This window comes from Carassius carassius, chromosome 10 (assembly GCF_963082965.1).
Source record: "Carassius carassius chromosome 10, fCarCar2.1, whole genome shotgun sequence".
Classification (NCBI taxonomy): domain Eukaryota; kingdom Metazoa; phylum Chordata; class Actinopteri; order Cypriniformes; family Cyprinidae; genus Carassius; species Carassius carassius.
The window spans coordinates 7953052-7972688 of NC_081764.1; the positions used below are offsets into that span (position 1 = coordinate 7953052).

At 43.2% G+C, this 19637-nt stretch overlaps 1 protein-coding gene across 1 annotated transcript in view; it reads left to right on the plus strand.

Annotated features, from left to right (window-relative positions):
- The first annotated feature begins 5529 nt into the window (after window positions 1-5529).
- LOC132151659 (FERM domain-containing protein 4B-like) overlaps window positions 5530-19637 on the plus strand; it is a 55412-nt gene continuing 41304 nt past the window's right edge. Inside the window, exon 1 of the mRNA XM_059559944.1 lies at window positions 5530-5765. The gene's annotated coding sequence lies outside the window, so the exon portion shown is untranslated. The remainder of the gene's footprint in view (window positions 5766-19637) is intronic.

Consider the following 19637-nt stretch of genomic DNA (forward strand, 5'->3'; position numbering starts at 1 on the left):
TTAACGTTAATGTTATCTGTATGCACCGGGGTATGAGAGTAACGCAATTTCGATTATCTGTATGTATGTACTGTACATGTGGAAATTGACAATAAAGCAGACTTGACTTGACTTGAAATGATGAACTGTGTATGATATAAGTGCTTATTCACTTTTCTTACATGAGCAATGAAGGCATCTCTCTTCAGGGCTGTGTGGAACATGTCTTATCAACAACCAAACCTAATGCCAAAATTCATAACACTGTTACAAAACCTTCACTTATCCAGAGGGACAGATATAGCATAGAAACACCTGAAAAACATGTGAGCAACCGAGGTGACTGAGTTCAGATATGTTACAAACAGCCTCCAGGAAAATACCTCTCGAATGAAACTGTGCTTTCTCAAGCTGAGAGCAGTGCTCCCAGTCCGCAAGCTACTTGCAGACTAGCCTTAAAGATAGAGCATGTTAATCAAAAAAAAAAAAAAAGGAAATCAATAAAAACATTTACATTCACATCAAGAATGAAAACTATAAACCCAAATACTTGAGTACAATTACTTGAGAAGGGTGGATTCAAGGCCTGGGAAATTTTGAATAAATGCCAATAATATAATAAAATACAAGGAACAAGAATTGGATTGTAATTCATCTTTAATTGTGCAATACCATTTGAAACACTTAAGATTGTTCAAATGGATTTTACCATTTAATTCAGCTCTTGGGAGTTCTGGGGTACAACATTTAAAATATTCTACTGCGAATGAAATACTTCCAGGAAACCAAGAGAAGGACTCACCAATCTTTTTGTGCATGTTAGAGATCTATCTACTTAAACATTTGTGACACAAAAACAGCTGGTCTTTAGCCTGTCCAAAAGATGGTCACCTGCTCCACATACACGCCCCCATCATCTTCAGGCAACCAAAAATAAATAAATAAATAAAAATTTGAAATGCCCAAAATGTCTAGGATTCTGCTTTTGCTTTCTATAGTCGCCATTCATTGTGTGCCCTGTTTTCTTAATCTCGTTCCCGCTAAATTTTTGACCATTACTGCCCACTTTTTTGTATCAAGTATCAATTTCTATTTCACGATCATGCATGCTTCTGGGTAAAGGAAGCACATCTTACAAGATAAGATATATATCAATGAGCTCAGGATCTGTTGAACAGCCAATCTTCCAACATGATCTTGTCAGTCTGTGAAATCTGACTCCTGCAGCTCATGTTGGTGTTACGTATAGGGGAGCGTGAAGACAGGGTTGGATCCAAATGCAGCTTTATTAAATCAGTGTAGCTGAACAAGTAGGGTCAAACACAGGCAAAACAGGTATAGACAGGGTGAGACAAAAGAGTATTCCAATAAACAGGCACTGGTCATGGGAGGCAGCAAATAGTCCAGGTCAAACAGTCCAAGGTCAAAACACAAGCCAAGGCAAGGCAAGAAAACATATGAACACTCACTATGTAGCATACACAAACAATACTTCGCACTGAGTGTGTGTGTGTGTGTGTGTGTGTGTGTGAGCAACCTTATAATGTATAAGTCACTAAATGACCTAGGACCAAAATATATTTCAGATATGCTCACTGAATATAAGCCTAACAGACCACTCAGATCATTAGGATCGAGTCAGTTAGAAATACCAAGGGTTCACACAAAACAAGGGGAGTCCGCCTTTAGTTACTATGCCGCCCGCAGTTGGAATCAGCTTCCAGAAGAGATCAGATGTGCTAAAACACTAGTCACATTTAAATCTAGACTCAAAACCCATCTGTTTAGCTGTGCATTTATTGAATGAGCACTGTGCAATGTCCGAACTGATTGTCACAGCTTTTTTTATTTTATTTTATGTAAAATCATTTTCTAACTGTTTTAAATTCATTTTAAATAAGTAATTTTTTTATAATTTTAAAAGTTTTAAAATTGCTTGTTTTATTCTTGTTATAATTTTTTTTATTATTATTTTACTTTCTTTTACGTAAAGCACTTTGAATTACCATTGTGTACGAAATGTGCTATAGAAATAAACTTGCCTTGCCTTGCCTTATAGGCAGTTTCATCGGGCACACGCACCTGGCCCATATGAGGTTCCATTTGTGCCAAAATTATGTCGTCATGCTGTCTGTCTATGCTATGTTTCGTCTCAACTTACTCCTGTCATCTGTCCTTGTCGTTTGACTGTGTCATCTTGCGTGTCAATGCTGCATGTGTCATGACTATGTGTTTTTTCATTCTGTCGTTAGCCTCTGTCGTTACTATGTGTCGTCTTCCATGTCGTTACTATGCGTCGTTTCCCTCTGTCATTACTATGTGTCATCTTCCATGTCTATGCTATGCGTCGTTACTATGCGTCGTTTCATACATACATGACTCTCGAAATGCATGTTCTCTTCCCTACATAACTTAATTAGTGTAACATTTGAATAAAACTGCTCAAATATAATATATCAGACACTGCTTACCTCATTTTGCCATCAATCAACCATTATATACCACTTCCTCTGAACGGCGTGCGTGTGACGTCACATGGGGCAGGGCAACGCGATACTCCACCTGAGTCTGTTTTGTCTGATGCCTAATTGTATGAGACCTGACACCTGTCTTCGTTTTTCCTGAGACCTAAAGCTTTTCATTCCGAGGCGCGATGCCGTTTTGTCCGATGACTGAAGCCTATTAGTCTGAGGCATGACGCCTTTTCATTTAATGACTGAGGTCTGAGGATGTCCTAAAATGTACACCGTGTCGTCTTCCATGTCGACACATAGTAACGACAGAGGGAAACGACGCATAGCAACGACGCATAGCATAGACATAGAAGACGACACATGGTAACGACAGAGGGAAACGACGCATAGCAACGACGTATAGCATAGACATGGAAGACTACACATAGTAACGACAGAGGGAAACAACGCATAGTAACGACATGGAAGATGACACATAGTAACGACAGAGGGAAACGACGCATAGTAACGACAGAATTAAAAAAACACATAGTCATGACACATGCAGCATTGACACGCAAGACGACACGGTCAAGGACAGATGACATTAGTAAGTTGAGGCGACACATAGGATAGACAGACAGCATGTCGACATAATTTTGGCACAAATGGAACCTCATAGGCCCAAAGTTAATTTCTTGTCTGTGTTTGTTTATCAGTCTGGCTATGGCGACGTCTACAAACGCAGTTAAAGTTAAGGTGATGAGTAGACTGAAGTTGGGCTCAGGTGGTTGTGCTGTGGGATGTGTTTCCCATACATTTATTTATCTTTGGCACTCAATATCAATATCAATATCAAAGCTGACCGATTTTCCTAAAGGCTTCATTGAATAAACTTGAGCATGTATTATATAATTAAAAATCAAAACGAGGCACGGTGTTTTTTTATATATATCACAGTATTTCTGAAGGAAGACTATCTTTAAAAAGACAATTAAATTGTTGATGTCATTTTCTTTACATCTTGCATGTTATATGACTAAAAAAGCAGCGTTTATGTACAGCAGTTACTGGGGAATCTTCGGTTTCTCCCGCTTTAAAGCACCTCCTGCTGGCAGAGAATGAATTAGCATTTTCAGTAAATCTGATGTATGCAGCAAACATATTTTGTTTGTTATCAAAAATAATCTACTCTAGAGGGACTACTTAGCTGTTGTTATTAATCCTATTTGGAAGTTTACAGGAAGTTAAGTTAGTCACAAAAGCGTGCTTGCGCAATTTGTTTATGTTGTTGCTGTTGAAACGTGCTGCTGATGGAGAACAGTTGTGAGTGTAATTTGTTTCAGGTACGGGTTTGTGGGAAATGTAGTCCATGGTGAGAATTGACTGGTTTCGTGACAATTGGATGAAGGGTTGTCAAGTCCGCAATTTTTTCATGGAATCTGGCTACTTTTGAACTGTTGCCGTGGGATGATTTCTCTTGTGGGTTAAAGATTTGAATGGCCACTGGTAGGAAGCCTTTTAGCTGTGTTTATGATCAATGTGCATAACAGTGACTGTAAAATATTATAATATAGTGGTATTTTTTATTTTGTTTAATGTTTTTATATAGTAATAATATTAGAACATGTCCAGTTTAAGAGATGAACAATAATTATAGATAACATATATCAGCATGTTTATAATTATTTACATAACAAACAATAATTATTAAATAAATAATACTAGCACTGCCTTTTCTAAACTAACACAATATTTGACACAAGTTAAATCAGTCTTTTCAGCCTTTAATTAAATGTTTCTCCAGTAGATGGTGCTGAACATTTCTACCTGACCAGTCAGAGATGTTTTATCCACTAGATGGTAGTAAACAATAGCTTATCTTGAGGAAAAGGGAATAGAAATCCATTGTCTTTGCACAGGTCATTTTATTCTCTTATGATAGAGATATAAGAGAATATAATTTATTAGTTTCAACATTAATGCAGAGAATTTATGAATATATCCTTTATTAGGGAAATCATGTTTTTCTGAAGGCATCAAATTTGGTCCTGTAAGAGTACTTTATTTTATCTTATTGATAGTATGTCAGTAAATGGGTTCTTATTTTTTGCTGTTGTTATTGTTTTGATGTGAAACTAACAACTGCAAAGCCCCCTCCCCTCCATTTTCCTGCAATACTAGGCCTATTGTTTCTGTTTTTGAGAGCTTTTCTGTTGTTTTGAGGACTCACACTCCCCAATGCTTTTTGACTTATTGAAAAAAAAACTTACAAGCCTACATGCAGTTACACTTTTGACTTCAATCAGTATGAAGTTCAAGGTACCATGTCCTTCATCAGGGATGTCATAGGTCTTAACAAATATATGTTGTGAAAATGTCCATTCATTTGCTGTGATCGCTGAGGTGGAACTCTTCTCCAGTGACATGCCCAGAGAACTCATTAACCCATCTTACTGGATAATCAACTGAATCAGAATGGATGTGAGAGAGTGAGCAGGCATCGCAATGCCATCTAGCCATGTGTGAAATCACAGAGCTGGACAAGATGAGGTGGCAATCTCTCACACTCCTCCTTTTCTTTATCCAAGATAAGGGTCTAAGAAAAAAAAAAACTTTATTATGTATTTTATATAGAGATGGTTATACAGAACTTATTATTAACTGCACACACATATGAGAGGTGTAGGACATTGGATTGAACTTGTCATCATGATTATGAGTGGAAATTTTAATGTGTGGGAGCTTCCTTTCAAACAAAGGATAATTTGCTAAGTTAAAATTGTATATTTACAGTGTTCTTTGGACCCACCAAGTCAAATAAATGTAATTTGTGATTTATTTTTTTTGATGACAAACTAAGATTCTTCAATAAAGAAAAGAAACAACAACATTACTATGCTAAATATCCAAAATCATTTGGTAATATTTTGTATATCATGTGCATATAACTATTTCTGTGTACTCACTGACACTATACGTTTTTTTTATTATTGTTATTTTAGTTTGTTTTTTGCGCTCGCGTCAATGGCGCATCACCATGGCAACTTCAGAGGGGACTCCGTCTGCTCAGGCTGGACTGACTGAACGGAGGAGGGGTGAATGTGTGAACGGACGGACGGGACTCGACCGACAGAGCCTGTGTCCTCAAACCTGACATGAACTGTATCACCGGCTGCTTGTGTTTTGGGCAACGGTTTTCCTTTTGTGCTCATGACTTTGGACGCGAGGTCACGGAGACAACAGAGTTATCCTAGCCTCCGGTAACAAAAAAGACAAAAGATTTTCGCAAACCTGGGGGCTTGAACACAACAATACCGACAATAAAGAGAGGTGAGTTCCGCTTGTTACTGAAAGGGCTGCGTGTTCTGCATGTTTTTTCCCTATGTTGTACTTTAGGGATAAAGAATATACAATATTATAACAGCTTGAGGATAAGAAGTTCAGCTTCTTTCATATAGCCTACGTTATGTTTGATAAATGACGAAAGCACGGTCCGTATACGTTAAATCTTGACTGACTTCAGAAACTTCACCTCATGCGCACTATGTGGAATACACAAACAGCTTATTCTTCTTTCTCTAGGATCATGCAAACAGACAGATATGATTTAAACTTTGCGGAAAGCGTTTCTGGTGGTGAAATACAGGGTATAATTTTGCCGGGAGCACCTGACTCCTCATAAATGAACGTTCAGTTACTGATTACACGTACAAAAACACGTTTTCCTTGATGGTAATAGCTGAATCACACAGTTACTCTCTGTAAAGTTGTAGTTTTTTCACAAATATAAAAACGTACTCGGTTACTAAACGTAACCTCGGTTCTCTCTAGAAGAGCGAACGAGTACTGCGTCTTAGCTAAGACGCTACGGGAAAAGTCTCTTTTCACGAAATACTGAAGCAAAAAATTATCCTTAATTTTGTATTTTTGTAAAGCGCATTTGCAGCAGTACACAGCCATAGGCGAGACGGCTCGTTCGCTCATTGGCTTGTTCTGCGGCAATTGCACAGCCTATCGAGCGCGGGCTGATGCAACATCAGACCAATAAGGACGCTTCGCGCCCTTCTTGCCACTTCCCGCCGAAATGGGTGTGGCCCAACCTATAAAAGGAGCTCGAAAAGGCTGACTCACCTGATTTATTTAATCGCCGAAGCGAACCAGAGTGAATCGTGCGCACGGCAGAGAACGCAGTACTCGTTCGCTCTTCTAGAGAGAACCGAGGTTACGTTTAGTAACCGAGTACGTTCTCTTACGAGAGCTCTCTCGTACTGCGTCTTAGCTAAGACGCTACGGGAACCCAATGTAAAACGCCGTGCGCGCAGGGATCACACACCAATAAACCTGAAGCAACGCCCAGGATTTACAGTGCACAGTCACCTGAGGGACTCACAGAGAGTCCAGGACAGAAAAGGGAAAAAGCCCTCCGTCCTATATCTAGCAGCATCCGTAGATGCGGCAATATGACATCACACAGCCGAGGCAAGGCCTGACCAATGTGGCAATGCGGGTCTTATGCAATACTGCCCATATAACAGTCGGCAGCGCATAGCGCCCGTGAACTCAGAATTCCCCTCAGGGCCCTGATTCGACTATACCGACAACAGCCTTGCTTGCAAGGCGGGGACCTCCAGGTTATAGAACCTGATAAATGTAGACGGCGAGGCCCAACCTGCCGCCATACATATATCCTGCAAGGAGATCCCAGTAGACCACACCCACGACGAGGCGACGCCTCTTGTGGAGTGTGCTCTGACGCCCAACGGGCACTGAAGGCCCCTGGAAGCGTAAGCTAACGCTATGGCGTCAACTATCCATCTGGATAGAGTCTGTCTCGAAACAGCCATTCCCTTGGAACGTCCACCGAACGAGACAAACAGCTGCTCCGTCTGCCGAAAGGCAGCAGAGCGAGACACATAAGCTCTTAAAACCCTGACAGGGCAAAGAAGACTCGAGTCTCCATCCTCCCCTGACACCGGCAGGGCAGACAGGGCAATAACCTGAGCCCGAAACGGTGTGTTGAGGGATTTCGGCACATAACCGTGCCTAGGTTTGAGTATGACCCTTGAGTCATTGGGCCCAAACTCCAAGCACGACTGGCTCACCGCGAGCGCGTGCAAATCACCCACACGCTTCACAGAAGCGAGAGCCAACAAGAATACTGTCTTGAACGACAGATGCTGAAGGCTAACCGATTGGATAGGCTTAAAAGGGGGACCCTTCAAGGCCTCCAAAACCGCCGCGAGGTCCCACATAGGGACTGACGGAGGTCTGGGAGGATTCAGCCTCCTAGCTCCTCTGAGGAACCGGATGACTAAATCGTTCCTTCCTATTGACTGACCGGACGCCGTTTCAGAAAACGCCGCGATGGCCGCCACATAAACTTTGAGCGTGGATGGGGCTCTGCCCTTATCCAACAGCTCCTGTAGGAAGGAGAGGACCTCCGTCACCTCAAAACTAAGGGGTGAATAACCTCGAGCTGTGCACCAGCTGGAGAACACTGACCACTTCGAGGCATACAGACATCGTGTCGACGGAGCTCTAGCCTGAGTGATGGTATTTAGCACTCCCACTGCGAGATCAGCGGGTAACCGTTGAGCGCCCACACATGGAGGGACCACAACTCCGGTTGAGGGTGCCAAATCGAGCCCCTGGCCTGCGAGAGGAGGTCCCTCCTCAACGGTACCGGCCACGGGGCGACATCTGCTAACTGCATCAAATCTTGGAACCATGGTTGGTTCTTCCAAAGAGGTGCTACAAGCAGTATTGAACATCTCGTTTCTCTCACCCGTTCTATCACCTGCGGACGGAGGGAGACGGGAGGGAACGCATAAAGCGGGCAGCACGGCCATCTCCGTGACAGCGCGCTTTCGTTCTTGGAAAAGAACGCGGGGCAGTGAGCGTTTTCGTGGGACGCAAAGAGGTCCACCTCCGCCATGCCAAATCTCTCCCACAACAGCCGGACTGTTTGCGGGTGTAGAGACCATTCGCCCGTAGGAACATTGCCTCTGGACAGCCTGTCTGGACCCAGATTCTGCAGTCCAGGCACATGCACTGCTCTCAGCGAGCGCACGTTGCGCTGAGCCCAAACCAGGAGGCGTTCCGTCAGCCTGCACAGGTTTCGGGATCCGAGACCGCCCTGGCGATTTATGTAGGACACCACGGACATGTTGTCCGCACGGACTACGACGTGGTGATCCTTGATATGGGGACAAAAGCGCGTCAGCGCGTTCTCCACTGCCAGCATTTCCACGCAGTTGATATGATGGAGCTTTTCCCGTTCTGACCATAGGCCAAAGGACGGTCTGCCTTCGAGCAGCGCTCCCCATCCCGAAGTGGAGGCGTCCGTCGACACCATTTTCACACTCGGGGAAGTCCCCAGGCTTACACCTGATCGGTACCAGCCGTTCGCTGTCCAAGGTGCTAGAGCCGCAACACAGCTCTGATCGACCTTGAAATGCAGCCGGCCAGACGCCCACGCTCTGCACGGCACCCGAGCCTTCAGCCAGAACTGCAGGGGGCGCATGCGGAGCAGGCCCAGCCGCAGAACCGGAGATGCTGAGGCCATGAGACCCAGCATCTTTTGACAGTGTTTGAGCGACACGGTCGCGCCGCAGCGGAAAGAACTCGCTGCGCGCTGAATGCCCATCGCGCGCTGTGGTGACAGCTGCGCCGTCATGGAACACGAGTTCAGAACTATACCCAGAAACAGGATCGTCTGACTGGGGTTCAGCGAACTCTTTGCCCAATTGACACTGAGGCCGAGCTTCTCGAGGTGATCGAGTAAAACGGCCCTGTGGTCCACGAGCTCCGCTCGTGATCGGGCCAGAACCAGCCAGTCGTCCAAATAATTCAGCACTCGTATGCCTCTGAGTCTGAGAGGAGCGAGCGCTGCATCCATGCACCTCGTAAACGTACGAGGAGCCACGGAGGACTGTAAACTGGTATGCCTAGCCCTCGAAGGCGAATCTCAAATATCGCCTGTGGTTTGACGCTATCTGTATTTGAAAATACGCGTCCCTCAGATATATTGACATGAACCAGTCCCCTCTGCGAATCTGCGCGAGGAGTTTCCTGGTCGTAAGCATTTTGAAACTGCGTTTCATCAATGCCTTGTTCAGCTGTCTTAGATCCAGTATGGGCCTGAGACCCCCGTCTCTCTTGGGCACCAGAGAGTACCTGCTGTACAGCCCCCCCCCCCTCGCTTTGAGCTTGAGACACAGGCTCTACAGCCCCTTTGCTCAACAGTTTTGATATTTCGGCCCGAAGTATGTGTGCTACTTCTGTTTTGACCATAGTTTCGACGCGCGCTGAAAAGCGCGGAGGGCGTCGAAAAAAACTGTAGCGAGTAGCCTCTCTTTATAATGCCTAGCACCCAATCCGATACCCCTGGAAGCGCTGACCATGCATCTGCATGAATGGCTAAGGGCTGGATGCGAAGCGCGCTCTGTTGACCGGGCAACGGCGGCGCTCGGGTGTGCTGCGCATTTGAGGCGGGGAGCGCGCTGATCACAGTGGGCAGATCGCTCCTCCTCGACCCCGTCCCGGCGCTTAACCGACTGGGGGAAGGCTGAACAGGTGCCGTGGGACTCGATATGCCTGCGAGTGACTGTGGGCTGCATATGCCACTTTCAACTCGCTGTCTGCCTGTGCAGAGCGTACGTGCACGGGCCTCGTTTTTACAGAAGCCACGTCCCGTATGTGACATAGTGTATGTGGGCACTGGGGAGTGGGCACGTTTACTATGCGGCGCGCTCGACCGATCTGTGTCGATCTTATGTGCGCGAGCCCTGTGTGCAGGGCTGTGCTTACATGTGGAGATGGGCACTGAGAAGTGGGCATCGTCACTGCATTTATAGCACCATCGGCCGTGGCCGGACGGGTGTGCACGGGTTTTGTTTTTACAGAAACCACATGACGCGTGTGACATGGTAATTGTGGGCACTGAGGGGGTGGGCACGCTTACTATGCAGTGTGCGCGATCGACTTGAGTCGCTTTTATGGGCGCAGGCCCTGTGTGCAGGGCTGTGCTTACATGTGGAGATGGGCACTGAGGAGTGGGCATCGTCACTACATTTATAGCACCATCGGCCGTGGCCGGGACACCAGAAATTACACCTTTTTCGGGAAATATCTGGGTAGCCGTGATAACGGTTTTCGTGTGCAGGCAAGCGGGCAACCGTACAGGCTTGCGCATTGCAAAAAACTCTGAAACAGTCACAATCTCTGGAACTGAAACAGCGGCGCGCTTAGGTGAGAGCCCGGCCACAGTGGAACTCGTACACCGGCGCTTCGATGAAGCAGCCATCGTGTGTAGTGCCGACGCAGCGTCATGCAGCATGCGTAGATGGCTTTCCTAGGATGGCTTCGGGGCTCCCGGCCTCACCGTAATCCTCTGCCGCGGTCCCCGCGGCGCGGGGCGACGGCCAGTGGAGCGAGAACGGAGGTCTCGAGCTGCGTTGCTGAAGCTGTTGTGATAACGGCTTTTGTGTGCAGGCAAGCGGGCAACTGTGCAGGCTTGCGCATTGCAGAAAACGCTGAGACAGTCACAATTCCTGGAACTGAAACAGCGGCGCGCTTGGGTGAGAGCTCGGCCACAGCGGAACTCGTACACCTGCGCTTCGATGAAGCAGCCATCGTTAGTAGTGTCGACGCAGCGTCACACAGCAGGCTTTAGATGGCAACACCGCTTTTGCCGCCGTCCAGCAGAGGGCGGACAAAGGTGCGTCGCTATCACCTGTTCCACCGGCGGAAGTGAGTGGTAGTTCCTGTTTTTAGCATCATCAGTGTGGAGAATGCTAGTGAGACAGACGAACGAGTTCGCGCTCCAAGCGTTCCAAGCCTTCGCCACCTCTTCGTGAAGCTCAGGAAGAAATGAGGCGGGCTTTGAGAAGTACGCTCATCCGAAAGGGAAATACCATCCAGCCGGGAACGAGAGGGGGGGCGCTGGTGCAAACCACTCGCAGCCGAGACTCATCGCGGCCAACACGAGCATTCGCCCCGGCTCCTTCTCGATGTCAGCTCGTCTGCTGGGCTTCTGAGCAGAAGGCGCGAGATCCTCGGAGCTCGCCCAGCCCTCACTGCCCGAAGCTAGCAGAGAGCGCGTGTCCTCTTCCTCCGACGCGGCCCTGAGATCGACTTCCTCGGACGACGCGCCGGCAAACAGCGGGCGCTGCCCACCGGGAAGTGATGCAGGGGGGGCCGGTCAAGCAGGGCGAACCGGCGAGCTCGGTTGAGCTGAAGACGGTTCCGGAATCCGCTGGAAGCGATGCTTTTACGGCGCCTCAGCGCAGCGGAGAATGCAGGCTCAGAGAAAAAGGCCAGGCGAGTCCTCAGAGTCACCATGGCAACAGCTCGCAGTGGGAACATCCGCCGTCAGCGAGCGCGAGCGCTGCATGATCTTCACCCAGGCAGGAGACACAGATGACGTACCGGTCTCCCTCGCTGAGTGGGGCTCTGACGAGCCGCAGGAAGGCATCTTAAAAAAGACGCGAGCTCTTTTACGAGTGTGTGTCGCAGGGCGAACACACACACACACATAAAGAACAGCTTGGATATAACAGAATTGAAAGGATATAGGCGTCGGATAGCGCAGCAGGAACGGCAGTGGAAGGCGGCGATGCCAGCAGCTTCAGAATGGCTCGTCCTGCTGATGTGCTTTCTCAGATGGCGCTTGCTTCCTCCGTGATCCAGCGATGCGTGAACTTCGCTGAAGAGATGAAAAATCAGGTGAGTCAGCCTTTTCGAGCTCCTTTTATAGGTTGGGCCACACCCATTTCGGCGGGAAGTGGCAAGAAGGGTGCGAAGCGTCCTTATTGGTCTGATGTTGCATCAGCCCGCGCTCGATAGGCTGTGCAATTGCCGCAGAACAAGCCAATGAGCGAACGAGCTGTCTCGCCTATGGCTGTGTACTGCTGCAAATGCGCTTTACAAAAATACAAAATTAAGGATAATTTTTTGCTTCAGTATTTCGTGAAAAGAGACTTTTCCTGTAGCGTCTTAGCTAAGACGCAGTACGAGAGAGCTCTCATAAGAGAACTGGGTTTTAAGCCTTGTGTCAGACGGTCAAACCTTGAACAATATGACACTCAAGGGACTACCTGGAGTAAGGTGTGTGCTTGCTTCCTGTTGACACGTGAAAGCTGTTGATTAGAAACCCAGGCTCAATTTAAAGCACCAAGAAAGACAGAACTCCATCAAAAAAGCCCATTTTCTCCATCATTCCTGCAGACGCTGAGTCTGAACTTCCTGTTTCCTGAGAAAAAACCAACAATAGGAGACAGAAGCATACATCCTGATAGTCTGTGAGGGTGATGCATTTTAGTCCAAATTTAAGAAGGATAAGAAGTGCTTTTTTAAATTTTAGGGCTTGTTTTGGGGAGCAGATAATGTTATTTGGCTAAATCAAAATGAAAATTAAGGGAATAAGTCAATTATATTTTTAAAGGTGAGGAGTTTTTATTTTATTTTTATGTTTGATTCAAAATTTGATTTACGCCATAATTGGTTATATTTTAGCTGGTTTTCTGTTAAAGGCACACACACACACCTTCAAACACACATGCATACTAAAAATTAGGTAGGCATTGTGTTGATCCTACTGTGGCAGTTCAGTTTCATGCATTAAATAAGATACATTTTCCCAATTCCTTTAAACATTTAACTTATATAGTGAATTCTATATTTGGCACTCAAAATCATTTGCCAGTAAGTGTGTGTTAATGGATATGCCTGTAGAAACCAGGCTTTTAATGTTCGACTACCATTTAAAGCAATGTTTTTTTTTTTTCCTCTGGAGGTTTTAAGGGTAGAGTGCATATATTTTGAAGCACATATTAAACAGTCACCATCCCCCTTCTCATGATTGCATAACTCTCTGTATGTTGTGTAGGGCCAGTTTGTCTTTCTGCCCATGTCAAATTTCAGCTGGTATCCATTTAACACTACATGATGCTGTTATATGATATAGTTGTAAATCCAGTATGTTCACCATGTGTAACCTGATAACCAGCTTACCTTCCTGTTGCACAACAAAGGAAGGCTGACCACAGAAGATAATTTTCCATGCCTTTGTGTGTACATTGAAGGCTGACACATCCAGAAGTGTAACTTGAAAATTTGCATTTTAGGGGTGTGAGTAAATTTTGGCTCTTTTAGAAGAGAGCAATTAAATTTCTACACTTGATTCCAGCTGGATCTAAGTTTGGTTTAAGATTTAGGGAGCTGATTGTCAATTTCTCTCTATGGGTTGGCACTGGCAGTAATCTTTAAGCTTGGAAGTACAAATCAATTCAAAGCTTCTGGATTTAGTGGTGCTGGCAATGCCTCAGAGGGGTATGTGGATTCAGTTCAATTCAATTAAACCAACGCAGTTACAGAGCAAGTGTGACCCAATGTCGTATAATTGATCCCTTATTGCATTAAGGACACTGGTTCAGTCCAATTTGACAGTGTCCTTAGAAAGGCATGCTGATTAATATGCCATAAGATGGTTGTGATGTTGAAACTACAAAGTACATTTATAGATCTCTATATACATATAGACAGAGTGAGTGAAACTGTGTTTTTGGGTTGTAATTGTCAAGACCATGATGAAACCAGATAATGTTTGCAGATGCGTCTAGTACTCCAGTTTTCTAAGCATAATATGGAAATCAGAATATCTGTTTCAAATATCCAAATTGTGTCAAAATGATAGTGGGTCATTGCATTTGTGTGTTTTAGAGCTGTTTTTGACTTGCCTTTCCATTGTTTTGTCTTTACCGGATTCTTTCAATTGTCCAGAGACAGCTTTGAAAAACAAAGGATCCAAAGTTGGTTTGGGAGTCCATAAACCTGTCCTCAGGACTTCAGTTCAGGGTGTCAGTCTGTAAAAATATAGATTGTGTAATATAATCCCGTTGTCTGTTTCACTTTATAAACCAGAATTAAAGACTCATAGAAAAGATATGAATGAAAAAGCTTAATGTTTCTGTTGGAACAGATACGCATCACATTATAATTGAACTTTAGCTTCCATGATGCCCTGCTACTGTTCTCCAGGGAAAACTGAGAATTAACTCATTTTCTCTATTGCACTGGCAGGCATATGTTCAATTACATTCCATCAATGCCGAAAGTGAAAGTGGCTATTAATATCAGTCCACCTTACAGTAGACACAGAGAGGAAGCGCTGATGATAATGGGCCATCAGCTGCTGTCTCATCTACCACTGCTGGTGTATAAGTATGTATTTTTCCCCTCTCAAGAGAGGCCATGGTATGGAAACATCCTCACTGAAAAATAGACTTGGCCTACAGTCTGGATACAGTGGAAATCAATAGTTCTGTATTGTGCTGCTCCACTTAAGTGATAGCGCTAGAGGGGTCATGGCTGATTCTTCAATATTTCTGTGTTTTGTCTCCATTAAGGCTTATTTTCAAGGGAGATGGATAGAGTAAATACAATGTCCTGTAATATGGTAAATATTATCAGAATGAGGTTTCATAAATAGTGGGTTAGGTTAGTAGCACACATACAGCCCTAAGGCCACAGTGACAATAAAACTGCAGGCAGGAAATGGACACAGGTCAGGAGCTCTTTTCATCTAGCAGATGGTTAAGGAATTGCTTTTCATATGACAATGAGTGACAAATCCACCACATGCCATTTGCTTTTTAATAATTATTCAGCTTTAAAGAAACAATTTTTCAGAGACAGATGCTGCGTTATTAGTGGAACCTGTTCATTTCAACAAACCTCTCAGCCTTATCTCAGTTATGGTTTGTCCCTCATTGTTTGTGCTACAGATATTGTATACTTCAACTTGTGTGGTGTTGTTGGGGAGAGGTGCTACTTTTCTAAGTTATCTGACTTATAATTTAAGTATTGGAAATGATTAAGTATTGGTGGCGATTTTGTATGAATTTGTAGATTGTGATCTGTATGGAAATGTGCAATTTTTAGAAAACACACAAATATATAGGTTCACTCCAAAAACGAATCATTAGTGTGGTGTAAGCACATCTTATGAAAATGTATTAATGAGATTGTATGAATTAGCCACCAATTTGCGAAAACATAAAATAGTTACAAATTGCCATTAGTGTATTGGATTTTCACCTGGTGAATGATAAAACAAGTGAAAATGTTCCCACCAAGGACAATAATTAGAACTATAAAGTTTTAATAATCATTTTAATTCTATGAGAACTGGGAAGTCCACATCACAGCTAAAATGATAAAGACAAAGAAGAACGATGTCATTGAAATCACTTTCAGAACTATGACACGAAGGAACAGCCAATCAGAATCTACTTAAACTTAAAAAGCTCACTAAAAAAAGTAGACAGCACAACTGCAGCTCACATTTAAAATAAACAGAAAATTATTGGTCATTGATGTGGATGCTAATATAGTTAACATTACAGTTATCGTACTAGGTGTGAACAGACCTTTAGATTGAACTCCTTCAATATAAGTCTACAACATATTTTTCTCTTGTTTTATGTTTTGACAAGGCTTTAGGGATCAAAATATCATTGAAACTTGCTAGTAAGTAACAGACCTTCAACACCCTAGCAACCACCTAATAACCACAAGAAACACTATAGCAATACACTAAAAACTGAGGTGTCTGGACAGAGCCAAGTTAAGGCTGGTCTGTGCCTGCTCGAAATCCAATGTAAAGATGATTCCACATAAAAGCCAGACTAAAGTATGCCTGCTCAGATCCAGCTCAGTCCCTAGTATCCAAGTATGAAGAGTGTAGAGTGCAGGTGGCATGTTGTGATCCAGCTTGTCATGCTTGTGAATGACTTGCTCGTGCATTAGCTTTCCCTGCTGGCGCTGTCTTGTTTATTTATGCTGACACATGGCATGTGTCTGTGGGCCATTAAGCGGCATGAGAGAGGATAAAGTCATTTGATTGCTCTGTCCTCTGTTTCCTGTTCATGTACTCAGTACAGTAGAATTATGGCAATGTTCAGGAAAGCATCTTATACTTATAGTACTATTTCGTTAGTATATACTGTACGTAGTATGCAAATAGTATGTAACTCACACACTATTTTTGTATACTTCCCTTTCTTAATAGCCTAAATAAACACAAATTTTCTCTTCCACAACATGTTCAAGGATTGTGTATTATTACAGGAACATTTTTCCCATGCTTGCTTAATTCCAATGCCAATTTTAGTGTTAAATGAGATTTTAACAATTTTACAAGATGCTGAGCTTGTGTTCTTTGTCTGAAAAAAAAACAACTTACACATGGCCTTTTACAACAGTGACCTTAGCTTGAACTCAGCCTGTTGTGTTGCAGTAACAGTATACTGTAACTCCTCTGTATAAAACATTCTTCCACCTCCAAAAATTATTCCATATCTTAAGGCCAGAAAGGAGGAAAATTGTCCTTTTAGCATGGCTGAAATAAGGTGAAATATGTCACACTGATTTTGAAGGATATGACAAGAGACAAGGACATACATTTCAGCACAAATGTTTTGAAATGTTAACACAGTGGTAGTTTGTATAATGTATAGTTGGAGATGCGTTGTGAAGCAGGAGGGAACATTAAATATTAATAAAGACAAGAGCCAAGAGAGATGGGATAAGCTAAACACTTCTTATGCTTCAGTAGCACTATGAAATTCACAAAAATGCACATATATACATATCAGTGTGATTATGGCATCAGAATGTTTTAGTTATTGTGTACACATAATTTTCTAAGAATTATGTCACACATGGAAAATGCCCTAAGTCAGTAATTTTCAAGTTATGACCCAAATAATTTATAGACAGTGCTAAATATAAAAATAATGAAATGAAACTAACCATAACCAAATTAAAAAATACAAATTATTATAAATATGTAAGTCTGTGAATCGATTAAAAAAAAATCACACAGGTTTGTGTGATTATTAACATGAGCATATAACACAAAAAAAATCATAGCCACAAGAGGAGAAAAATGAAGACTACATTAAATACATTAATTATTTAAGTGCATTAAACAGACATATTAATCACAGATATTTTTTTCATTCTAGTCCTACATTTTTTAAAAAGGAGATGAAAATAATTTTATGTTTACATCAAAGTCTGTACATTTATTCAAAATATACAGTATTTTTGTGCTAATTCATCTGTCATTTGGAAGCAGCCAAAAACGTATATTACAGAAGCAGCCAAAAAGTTGGATGGCAGCATTAAAAAGTAGCTTGTCATGGGTTTTGATGAGAGCATGAACAATGCAGCAAACAACAACAACAACAAAAAAACGAGAGAGAGAGAAGGAGTATATACAAGGATAAATCTGGTGACCACAATGTTTTATGGTGTGGAATGTGAATTTAGAAGATTTAGAAATTAAATAGGCCAATTTTATTTTTAGCTTACAGTATGTCATGTTAATAATTTAGCAAATTGTTGGACCTAGTTGATTTAAAAATTTCATTGCCTGATTTTAAAATCAATTTGTTTGGTTTTGTACAATAAGCAGTTTGTAGTGTTTGAATCAGTTGATATAGATGTAGATATTAATAGATAATAGTGAAGTGAAGTGTAGCCAAGATGTCCCATGCTCGTTATTTGTGCTCTGAATTTAACTCTGAGTTGCTTATAAGTATGATAACTTAACAAAAATATATTCTGCTTGTGTCTTCACCACTCCCGAACACTTTCTCACAGATTTTTTTTTCTCTGCCATTGTCTGCCCCCGCCCCCCACCCCCACCCCTACAGTGAAACTAAGAGAATCCATTCATGGTTTTCATCTCTTGCAAATGATATTTAAACTCAGTGGTCCCACATTCTCAATCTATCATTCATCGCTGCACCCACAATCCTGTGGGGACCTTATTACAGGGGGCAGACAGAGAGTACATGCAGAGTGCCGGGCTGAAGCAGCAGTGAACACCTCCCCCGTCTGATCCGGGGCATCTGTGTTATGCGCACACACACACGCTCACACCCATCCTTTATGTCATGGTTCAGAGGTTCCAACATAACCCAGCTCTCTGTGCTATGGCCTACATCAGCCCCAAGTCCCAGACACTTCAATAGGTTCACTGTGACAGCCCAGATAGTAAAACCCCACCAGGACACATAAACCAAAGACTTACTGTAATCTAAACGCCTAATGTTAAATATTCATGAAGCTTATATTTTTTAAATCTTTATAAAAAAAATTTTAAACTGCTCTGACAATACAGTAAAGACTAAAAGATTTTTACATTTTCTCAGGAAAGGGCAGGTGCTGTGAGTGGTTGCTAGGGTGTTGTCATGCTGTTGCTAAGGTGTTCTGAATGGATTTTGATGTGTAGCAATATAGTTTCTAGGTTGTTTGAGGTGGTGTCTAGGTAGTTGCTCACTAGCCCAAGTCAAAAGTGCCCATGCCCAAGTCTCTGATATTAATATTCATTAGATACTCTAACTTTTTGTATTATTAAATTGTATTATTACAATTTAAAGTAACTGTTTTGAATATATAAAAAAATTTAATTTATTCCTGCATAGGGATGGGTACCGAAACCCGGTTTTAAAATGGCACCGGGGCTAAATTATGAAAGACCGTAGTATCAGTAAGATCTGACGGTATCGGTTCTGCTTTCGGTACTGGAGGGGTATTTTTGCTTAATAATGTTATCGTGCACATTTTATCTCACCAAACATTTCTAATGTGCGATCGTATTAAGACGTTTGTCTGTGAGATCTGCGAGATCTCTCATGCGCGCCCCGGAGGCTGGTGTGTCAGTCTCACACACACACAACACAACGAGCGCGGCGCACGCACAGACATAACAGTATGAAAACTCACGCTTAATAATAAAGAGTGACGATGGCGAAGAGATTTGCTTAATAATGTTATCGTGCACATTTTATCTTACTAAACATTTCTAATTTTCGATATTATTAAGACGTTTGTCTGTGAAATCTGCAAGATCTCTCATGTGCGCCGCGGAGGCTGTCTGTCAGTCACACACACACACAACAAGAACGAGCGCGGCGCACACACACGCATAAGGGGCCGTTCACATATCGCGTCTTTTGCGCGCTCAAGTTCGTTATTTAATAATGGAAGCAACACGGTTGCGACGCGCACGTGGTGCGAAGAGCTCGTTTTTTCCAGGCGCGTCCGCACTGCATCGAGTTAAAAACATCTCAACTTTTCAGAATGCCGCAAGCGCACCGCAGGTCATGTAGCTTCCTCACTTTTTCCGTA